This window comes from Bos javanicus, chromosome 2 (assembly GCF_032452875.1).
Source record: "Bos javanicus breed banteng chromosome 2, ARS-OSU_banteng_1.0, whole genome shotgun sequence".
Taxonomy (NCBI): domain Eukaryota; kingdom Metazoa; phylum Chordata; class Mammalia; order Artiodactyla; family Bovidae; genus Bos; species Bos javanicus.
Genome location: NC_083869.1, coordinates 79,783,151 through 79,794,244, shown reverse-complemented (window position 1 = coordinate 79,794,244; position 11,094 = coordinate 79,783,151). Strand labels below are relative to the sequence as shown.

At 40.9% G+C, this 11,094-nt stretch overlaps 1 protein-coding gene across 2 annotated transcripts in view; it reads left to right on the top strand.

The window, feature by feature from the left end:
• Nucleotides 1-1,162: 1,162 nt before the first annotated feature.
• The window catches only part of STAT4 (signal transducer and activator of transcription 4), a 137,230-nt gene continuing 127,298 nt past the window's right edge, over nucleotides 1,163-11,094 (top strand). For both annotated transcript variants that reach the window (XM_061440422.1, XM_061440438.1), the window contains exon 1: nucleotides 1,163-1,279. The gene's annotated coding sequence lies outside the window, so the exon portion shown is untranslated. The remainder of the gene's footprint in view (nucleotides 1,280-11,094) is intronic.

The window sequence follows — 11,094 nt, the reverse complement described above, 5'->3', positions numbered from 1 at the left end:
TCATTGAGGAAGGCTTTCTTATCTCTCCTTGCTATCTTTAGAACTCTGCATTCAAATGGGTGTATCTTTCCTTTTCTCCTTTGCCTTTAGGTTCTCTTCTTTTCTCAGCTATTTGTAAGGCCTCCTCAGACAACCATTTTACCTTTTTGCATTTCTTTTTCTTGGGGATGGTCTTGATCACTGCCTCCTGTACAATGTCTTAAACCTCCGTCCATAGTTCTTCAGGTACTCTATCAGATCTAATCCCTTTAATCTTTTTGTTGATTTGATTTAGGTCATACCTGATTGGTCTAGTGGTTTTCCCTACTTTCTTCAGTTTAAAACCCTTTTTGATGCTCAGTAAGGCTGAGGCTCTGATTTGTGCCTCTGGAACTCCAAAGGATCTGGCCATAACTGGAGCCAGTTAACACCTTGAAGTTTGTGATAGGTTGAGCTGTGGTAAGGTGATTCAATTTGTTTTGGTTTTCCTAGGACTCACTTCGTTTCACTACTAAAAATCCCACTTCCTCAGAGCCTCTTCCATCCCAGCAAAGCAGGCCACTGGTCATCACAGTGTGCTGTGCTGAAACCCTCCATACCTCCCAAGAGGAGCAGAGATTTAAGTCTGGCTTGTGCTGGCAATAAAACAATTTATGTTTGGACAGGTGTGAATTACTTCATGATGCTTTCTGCCCCCGCCCTTGGGAAGAATCCTGAAACAAAGAGCACCAGCCACGGGGCATTGTTCCTCGGTGACTTTATCATTTGCTGTGTCTAATTGGGAACTTTTCCAAAAAGAGTTATGGCAATTTCCCATCTAAAGTAAAGTATAACTGGGCTTCCCTGGGGGCTCATCAGTAAAGAATCTGCCCACCTGTGCAGGAGACACAGGTTCACTCCCTGGTCCTGGAAGATCCTACATGCCACCGCCATGCACTGCAACTAGAGAGCAGCTTCAGCTCACCATATCTAGAGAAAAGTTCACGCAGCAACAAAGACTGCCAAAAGTAAGTAAATAAGTCTCAAAATAAGGTATAATCTCACTGTTTCCTTCCATGACCCTGAGAACAAAAGTCAGGACCTCACTAAGGAGGTGGCTATCCTGGTGGTAGGCATTAAACCAGGTCTGTGATTGGTTCTGCCCTCCTCTAGGTCACAGGAGCATCTATGACAACACAGGAGTGGGTCCACTGGGTGACCAGGGCCCTCTGCACGGCCACAGACTTCCACCTTGGCAAAGATACACCTCTGTCACTTACACATGGCATTTCTCTATTTCCTGGATCCATTTGCTTGAACGGTATGTAGACAAATGTTTAGGATTCTAAATATTATTGGGGGCTGTAGACGAGAGCCGTAGAGTCCCTGAGTCTGGGGGAAATGGCTGAGAGGAGAGAACGAAGGATGCTGACACTTCATCAACCTCCCACCTCCAAGCACCCTGAGACACTCCCTTTTCATTTACTTTACCTTCTGGGCATTAACACCAAGTTCTGCTTCATGAAAATACTTTTTTTTTTTTCTAAAATGTTTGAAAAGAACAAAAATAGAAGATATAAAATATGTATAACATTTACCTGTAAAGATATGATCATGAATACTTTAAACCACGTTGAGTGCTGAAATAATCCCAACAGGCCATATCTTAAGCCACATAAATGTTTGTTTCTTTTTTCTTCATTTCCAAATATAGCATTCCCCCACCCTCCTGCTTTTTTTAAAGAAAAAAGTGTTAAGGCTGAAAACTTGAATGATTAGATTCAAAATCCAGCCCTGCTGTTTCACAGCTTTCTTACTGTGACACGTAAATTTAAGCTACATGAGTCTCTGTTGCTTTGTGTGTAACATGAGTATAATAATACTGACTTTCTGGATTCCGTGAGTGTTAAATGACATACCACGCATCAAGTGTCTGGTATGTAGTTGCTTAATAAATAGTAACTACTCTTCTACTATGGTAACTAACTACTATCTTAATTAACTGAAGTTATGAAGCTTCATGATAGCCTCTGCATACCTCTCCAGCCTCATCTCTCACTATCCTTACAAGTTCTGTTGGAGACTTAAATCACTTTCAGAATAAAGAAATTGAAGAGTTTTCTGATACGAATTTGGGAAAGGGTGGCAGAAGATGCCCAAAGTGTGAAAGTGTGAACTCATCTTGCTATTTTGCCCCCCAAACCTCCTTCTGTGCTTTGAATATGCTGTTCTCATCTGCCTGCAGCCCCTTTTCTCATTGTCTCACCAGACTAACCACTAATGCTCCCCCAGGGCTCAGCTCAGGTGCCACCTTGCCAGGAAGCTTTTCCATTACTCTTCCCATCAAGACTAGAGACAGTCTCCTCTGTATTCTACCATGGAACCCACGAGAAGGCCCTATAAGTGTATGCTTTAGCATATTACCCCTCTCAAGACTACTGTAGCAAATATATATCATAGTGCCTAAATGACCACAGCCAGTTCTAAGAGGATCTGAGAGCTCTTGGGTGGTCATGTTTTGTGTACCCTGCTCCTCTCTATCTTTCCCCTTCCCAGTTGAAACTGGAATAATTATGAGCACTTGACCCACGGATATCCAAGATGGTGGAGTAGAAGGACATGCACTCATTGTCTCCTATGAGAACTCCAAAATTACAACTCATGGCTGAACAACTATCAATAGGAGAATGTTGGATCCCACCAAAAATAGATACCCCACGTCCAAGGGCAAAGGAAAAGCCCCCCAAAAGACAGTAGGAGGGTGAAATTGCATTTAGAATCAAACCCCATACCTGTCAGAGACCCTCGGAAGGCTCAAACAAAACCTTGTGTGCACCAGGAGAACCCACAGAGACTGAGCCAGACGTGGCCTTTGAGTGTTTGACTGTCTCCTGCAGAGGTATGTGTCAGCAGTGGCCTGCCGCAGGGGCAGAGGCTCTGGATGCAGCAGACCTGAGTATAGCATAAACCCTCTTGGAGGAGGTCACCGTTAACCCCATAAAAGGGCCTCCAGAATTTACACAGGACTGTGGAAACAGACTGTTGGAGGGCACAAACAAAACACTGCACACCAGGACCCAGGAGAAAGGACAGTGACCCCATAAGAGACCGACCCAGACTTGCCAGTGAGTATCCAGGAGTCGCCGGTGGAGGCGTGGGTCTGTGGTGGCCTGCTGCAGGGTTGGGGCCACTGAGTGGGTAGTGCATGCACTGGACCTTTTGAAGGAGGTCGCCATTATCTTCATTACCTCCACCATAGTTTAGCCTCGGGTCAAACAACAGGGAGGGAACACGGACCCGCAGTCAACAGAAAATTAGATTAAAGATTTACTGAGTATGGCCCCACCATCAGAACAAGACCCAGTTTCCCTCTCAGTCAGTTTCTCCCATCAGGAAGCTTCCATAAGCCTCTTATCCTTCTCCATAAGAGGGCAGACAGAATGAAAACCACAATCACAGAAAACTAATCAAACCGATCACATGAACCACAGCCTTGTCTAACTCAATGAACCTATGAGCTATGCTATGTAGGGCCACCCAAGATGGACAGGTCATGGTGGGAGGTCTGACAAAATATGGTCAGCTGGAGAAGGGAATGGCAAGCTACTTCAGTATTCTTTCCTTGAGAAACCCAAGAACAGTATGAAAAGGCACAAAGATAGGACACTGAAAGATGAACTCCCCTGGTCAGTAGGTGCCCAATATGCCACTGGAGAAGAGTGGAGAAATAACTCCAGAAAAATGAAGAGATAGAGCCAAAGCAAAAACAACATCTAGTTGTGGATGTGACTGGTGATGGAAGTAAAGTCTGATGCTGTAGAGAGCAATATTGCATAGGAACCTGGAAAGTTAGGTTCGTGAATCAAGGTAAACTGGAAATGGTCAAACAGGAGATGGCAACAAGAGTGAATATCGACATTTTAGGAATCAGTGAACTAAAATGGACTGGAATGGGTGAATTTAACTCAGATGACCATTATATCCACTACTGTGGGCAAGAATCCCTTAAAAGAAATAGAGTAACCCTCATAGTCAACAAAAGAGTCCAAAATGCAATATGCGGATGCAATCTCAAAAACAATAGCATGATCTCTGTTGGTTTCCAAGGCAAACTATTCAATATCACAGTAATCCAAGTCTATACCCCGAACAGTGATGCTGAAGAAGCTGAAGTTGAATGATTCTATGAAGACCTACAAGACCTTCTAGAACTAACATCCCCCAAAAGATGTACTTTTCATTATAGAGGACTGGAATGCAAAAGAAGGAAGTCAACAGATACCTGGAGTAACATGCAAATTTGGCCTTGGAGTACAAAATGAAGCAAAGGCTAACAGTTTTGCCAAGAGAACGCACTGGTCATAACAAACACTCTCGTCCAACAACACAAGAGAAGACTCTACACATGGACATCACCAGATGGTCAATACCAAAATCAGATTGATTATATTCTTTGCAGCCAAAGATGGAGAAGCTCTATACAGTCAGCAAAAACAAGACTAAGAGCTTAGTGTGGCTCAGATCATAAACTCACTGCCAAATTCAGACTGAAATTGAAGAAAGTAGGGAAAACCACTAGACCATTCAGGTATGCCCTAAATCAAATCACTTACGATTATGCAGTGGAAGTGACAAACAGATTCAAGGGATTAGAACTGATAGAGTGCCTGAAGAACTATGGATGGAAGTTCATGACATTGTACAGGAGGCAGTGATCAAGACCATCCCCAAGAAAAAGAAATGCAAAAAGGTAAAATGGTTGTCTGAGGAGGCCTTACAAATAGCTGAGAAAAGAAGAGAACCTAAAGGCAAAGGTGAAAAGGAAAGATACACCCATTTGAATGCAGAGTTCTAAAGAATAGCAAGGAGAGACAAGAAAGCCTTCCTCAGTGATCAATGCAAAGAAATAAAGGAAAACAATAGAATGGGAAAGACTAGAAATCTCTTCAAGAAAATTAGAGGTACCAAGGGAATATTTCATGCAAAGATGGGCACAATAAAGGACAGAAATGGTATGGACCTAACAGAAGCAGAAGATATTCAGAAGAGGTGGCAAGAATACACAAAGAACTGTACAAAAAAGATCTTCATGACCCAGATAACCATGATGATGTGATCACTCACCTAGAGCCAGACATCCTGGAATGCAAAGTCAAGTGGGCCTTAGGAAGCATCACTATGAACAAAGCTAGTGGAGGGGATGGAATTCCAGTTGAGCTATTTCAAATCCTGAAAGATGATGCTGTGAAAGTGTTGCACTCAATACGCCAGCAAATTTGGAAAACTCAGCAGTGGCCACAGGACTGGAAAAAGTTAGTTTTCATTCCAATCCCAAAGAAAGGCAACACCAAAGAATGTTCAAACCACTGCACCATTGTACTCATCTCACATGTTAGCAAAGTAGTGATCAAGATTCTCCAAGCCAGGCTTCAACGGTATGTGAACCGTGAAATTCCAGATGTTCAAGCTGGATTTAGAAAAGGCAGAGGAACCAGAGATCAAATTGCCAACATCCGTTGGATCACCAAAAAAGCAAGAGAGTTCCAGAAAAACATCTACTCTGCTTTATTGATTATACCAAAGACTTTGACTGTGTGGATCATAACAAACTATGGAAAATTCTGAAAGAGATGGGAATACTAGACCACCTGACCTGCCTCCTGAAAAATCTGTATGCAGGTCAAGAAGCAACAGTTAGAAATGGACATGGAACAATAGACTGGTTCTGAATAGGAAAAGGAGTACGTCAAGGCTGTATATTGTCACCTTGCTTATTTAACTTATATGCAGAGTACATCATGCAAAATGCTGGGATGGATGAAGCACAAGCTGGAATCAAGATTGCCAGGAGAAATATCAATAACTTCAGATATGCAGATGACACCACCCTTATGGCAGAAAGCAAAGAAGAACCAAAGAGCCTCTTGATGAAAGTGAAAGAGGAGAGTGAAGAAGTTGGCTTAAAACTCAACATTCAGAAAACTAAGGTCATGGCATCCAGTCCCATCACTTCATGGCAAATAGATGGGGAAACAATGGAAACAGTGACAGACTTTATTTTAGGGGGCTCCAAAATCACTGCAAATGGTGACCGCAGCCATGAAATTAAAGATGCTTGATTCTTGGAAGAAAAGCTATGACCAACATAGACAGCATATTAAAAAGCAGAGATTACTTTGCCAACAAAGGTTCATCTAGTCAAAGCTATGGTTTTTCCAGTGGTCATGTATGAATGTGAGAGTTGGACTATAACAAAAGCTGTGCACCGAAGAATTGATGCTTTTCAACTGTGGTGTTGGAGAAGACTCTTGAGAATCTCTTGGACTGCAAGGAGATCCAACCAATCGATCCTAAAGGAAATCAGTCCTGAATATTCATTGGAAGGAGTGAATTTGAAGCTGAAACTCCAATACTTTGGTCACCTGATGGGAAGAACTGACTCATTGGAAAAGAGCCTTTTGCTGGGAAAGATTGAAGGAGGGAGGAGAAGGGAGCAACAAAGGATGAGATGGTTGGATCGCCTCACTGACTCAATAGATGTAAATTTGAGTAAGCTCTGGGAGTTTGTGATGGACAGGGAAGCCTGGCATGCTGCAGTCCATGGGGTTGCGAAGAGTTGGACACAACTGAGTGACTGAACTGAACTAAACTGACCTAAGGTCTTCGCCATGAGCTATAACCTATGGCAGCAGTCTCAAGCATATTTAGGTATCAGTATCACCACTAGGATTTTAAAACAAATACACATGCTGTGCTTTCCAGCCCCAAATATTCTGAGTCAGTAGGTCCAGGATGGGCCCACCCACAGATGATTTTTAAAAGCACTTTAGCTGACTCTGATAAGCAACCAGGACAAAATACTCTCTGAACCATCATAAAAAGAAGAGCTTGTCTGATCAGAGCTTAGTGGAAATTTGAATAAAGAAACACAGAACAAACTTTATAAGGAGCTGGGATGGAAAATGAAAGAATTTTGTGGGATTTAATGAGGGTTATGGAAAGTCAAAGGCACTTGTTATATGAAGCAACCAGGCAGCAGAGCAAATGTAGATGGTGAAGAAGTTGATCCGCAGAGAAAGGGAACTGGAGCTTGAATGTAGACAGAAGCTGACCAAACAAGAGAATGAGAGACACAGAGATGAAGCATCATGAAGAAAATAGGTAGACAGAAAGGACACAGAGAGAGAGAGAAATGGGCAGAGAGAGGGAACTGCCACCATTAACCTAGTTTCCCAGACTAGAAAACTCTGTTGACTTCTTAATCCTCATCCACAACCAATCTTGTCATTTCCATCTCAGAAATGTCTTTGAAATGTGGCTTTTCCCCTCTCTAATCCTTTTGCACTGCCTTAGTCCCAGCCTTCATCAGCATTTGCTCTCCATGTGGATATTTGGACTACCTAGATGTTCATAAGAACAATTTTTTTCCTTTTTATCTAATCCTAAAGTACCTCAGTAAGAAGACCAAATCTTAAAAAGGGAGAAGATGGAAACATGAATTAACCCATTCTCCATAACCTGGACCCCTTAAAAGCTCTGACAAAGTTTAAGGGTACAGAAATCCAATTTCAATCATTGTTGAATTGTTCTGATGCAGAAATGTACATGCAAAGGGTGATTTCTGATCAGATTTTATTTTGTATACTTTGTTCCCTTTGACAGTGATGGCGAATGGAACAATAATTTTGTTCACCAGAAGCTCAGCAGCATGTATCAGTTCCAATGAACTTGGAAGTCTTTAGTGGCTAAGCGTGGCTCAGGGGCTTATTCAATGTCAACTCAAGGACTCTCATGAATCCTGTTTGCTTCTATTGGCCAAAAAAATGCTTTCATTAAAAAAAAAAAAAAACAACTTGAAGTATGTGGTAAACGTTTCGTCTTGGTCATGACTCCCACTTGAGTCACTTGGTATTAAACAGAAAACGAGTAGGAAGAGGTGGATCTCTGCCAACTGAAAGGAGAGGGGCCAGTCTGGGCAGAGCATTTTGTAGGATACAGATCTGAATGTAAGCCAACTATTTTTAAAATCCTCATTCTTGTAAGCCAGTGCATGACCTCCATAGGATAAGGAGACGATGGAAGTACACATTTGCCATCTGAAATGACCTGTGCAATTCATCTAGAAACCTGCATCACTGAGAACTTTAAATTAATCACAGTGATGAACAAGGAGAACAAGCTGGGGCAAACAGGTCAGTTTCATTTGATAAGAATGGAATGTGTGGTCTAGCAGGGAATGTGCTGACATTCATCACATTCAGGAAAATTCTCTACAGCCTCTCCCTCTGGAGAGGATTCCTGGGAAAGAAAAGGGCTCCCTGTGAAGCTATAAAAACGAGAACCCCTATAAGCCCCAACTCTTGATGGTGTCCAAAATCACAGTGATCCTAACACCTTCAGGTGTTACTCTTTTTGGCCCTACAGGGGAAAATGTCTCTGCATTCACACCGGGTGGTGCTTCCTGTGTTTGTTCAGAGCATGTCGAAACAGACAGAATGTCTAGTTAGTAAGCCAAGCAGCAGTTGGAGCTGTTTTCTATCAAATGCATGATTTTTATTTTGAAGCTCTTTGTTCCATTGTCCTTCAGTGCCGTGAAGGGTTGAAACCTAGCTAACTGCATCCCTCTTCGGCCTGGGAAACCAAGCACAGATCTGGCTTAAACATCAAGCCTGCTAGAGCCAAATTTTATTGGGTTTTGTTGCTGCTATTTGTCTTTGAAAGAGGTGTCAGTGGGAATGGTATTTGAAGTTTGCTTTTGGTGTTTGGGGAAATAGGCACCCATCATTGTAAAAGACTTTTTTTTAATCAAAATATGATAGAACTCCTCACTGTTCAGCTTAACTCTTGAAATTGAAATGTTTAGGGAGAAGTGGAAGCCTGGTAATGGATAATGAACTTAAGGTGGCAAGAGATGATTTGAAAAGCCATTGAATGCAATTCTTTGCTTTAATAATACCTTAATCCATAGTTTTCTTTTGAAGTGATGCAGCCAGGAACTAGGTATTACAGATGAATCTAGGTCCTTGTACTTCTCTGCTTGTATGTCTTGGAACTGTCATTCACAAATTCTACTCCCCAGTCTCCGAAGATGACTTTTGAATCTGCATGAGTAGAGGAATTGGTATCAAACAGAGCTGGGTTAAAGTCTCAACCTGGCCACTTACCTGCTGTTTGACATTGCATAGACTCCTTGAACCCTCTGACTCTCTTGATGAGTTTTATACAAGTTGGTGTCTCATCTGGATTTAACCTATTACAACTCATTGTTCAATGTTGCTTCTCAGTAATTTACTGAATTAATCGATGAATAAATAAACCACCCACTGACTCATCTTGTAGAGACATTGGTATACAGGCATAAGGAAATTACATAGTAACTGCTTAAAATATATTCAAATTGGATGTTTTACCTTACGTTCTTAAGTGAAAGTTCATTTAAGATATAGAAGCTTGTCAGATTTTTAAATGAAGCTTTTTTAATGAGCTATTTTACAAAAGAACATATACAATAATGGAAAGTCACAGAAAGTGGGAGTGATGTAGAAACATCTTTTCTTTTCTTTTTTTTTTTTTACAATATATTATTTTATTTTATTTTTATTTTTTTATTTTATTTTTAAACTTTACATAATTGTATTAGTTTTGCCAAATATCAAAATGAATCCGCCACAGGTATACATGTGTTCCCCATCCTAGACCCTCCTCCCTCCCTCCCCATACCATCCCTCTGGGTCGTCCCATTGCACTAGCCCCAAGCATCCAGTATCGTGCATCGAACCTGACTGGCATCTCATTTCTTACATGATATTTTATGTGTTTCAATGTCATTCTCCCAAATCTTCCCACCCTCTCCCTCTCCCACAGAGTCCAAAAGACTGTTCTATACATCAGTGTCTCTTTTGCTGTCTCGTACACCGGGTTATTGTTACCATCTTTCTAAATTCCATATATATGCATTAGTATACTGTATTGATGTTTTTCCTTCTGGCTTACTTCACTCTGTATAATAGGCTCCAGTTTCATCCACCTCATTAGAACTGATTCAAATGTATTGTTTTTAATGGCTGAGTAATACTCCATTGTGTATATGTACCACAGCTTTCTTATCCATTCATCTGCTGATGGACATCTAGGTTGCTTCCATGTCCTGGCTATTATAAACAGTGCTGCGATGAACATTGGGGTACACGTGTCTCTTTCCCTTCTGGTTTCCTCAGTGTGTATGCCCAGCAGTGGGATTGCTGGATCATAAGGCAGTTCTATTTCCAGAAACATCTTTTCAAGAATAACATTTTACTCATTTATAAGGGAAGTAAAAATAGAAGCAAACAGTGGAAAGACTGAAATAATCTTTTCTCCATATGTTTTGCTTCATGTTGGTTTTACTTCTGACTATGACAAAAACAAAGTTGCAGATAAAGCAGCACTTCTAGTTGGTAAGAGCAGGGTACTGGCTTGCAATATATAGAAACTATAAAGCAGTAAGTTAAAAAGTCAGAAATCTAGGATCTATAGACCAGACTGGAATGACACTCTAAACTTTAAGAAGTCAAAATGAAGCCAAGTCATAATTTAAAAAGCCAATGGGAATTTGCTGTATGACTCAGGGAACTCAAAGTAGAGCTAACAACTTAGAGGGGTGGGGATGGGGTGGGAGGTAGGAGGGAGGTTCAAGAGGGAGAGGACATATGTATACCTATGGGTAATTTATGTTGCTGTATGGCAGAAATCAGCACAATATTATAAAGCAATTAAATTTCAATTAAAAATAAAATTTAAAAAAGAGGTGGATTTTTTTTTTGAATTCTTGTCCTAGTTTCCACCAAATCTTAAAAGTACTTAAGGAAGTAGTTAAATCTCAATTGTTGTTATTCTTTTGATAATTTTTAATATAAAAGTCAGTAATAATTAGATCATAATCAAAATGTTCTCAGACGCATATTTCTCATTGGGAAAAAACTTAACCAACTGTTCATCGTTTTTATTTTCTTTACACCTCATTTAATAAGTGGTGAATGAATGAATGAAGAATTAATAAATAAGTACTGCACAAAGCCGTCATCTAATGACTGCTCTCTGAATGATGGGCAAAGAAAGGCTCTCAGAGGAACCAAACAGTCTTCATAGGTCTTTGGT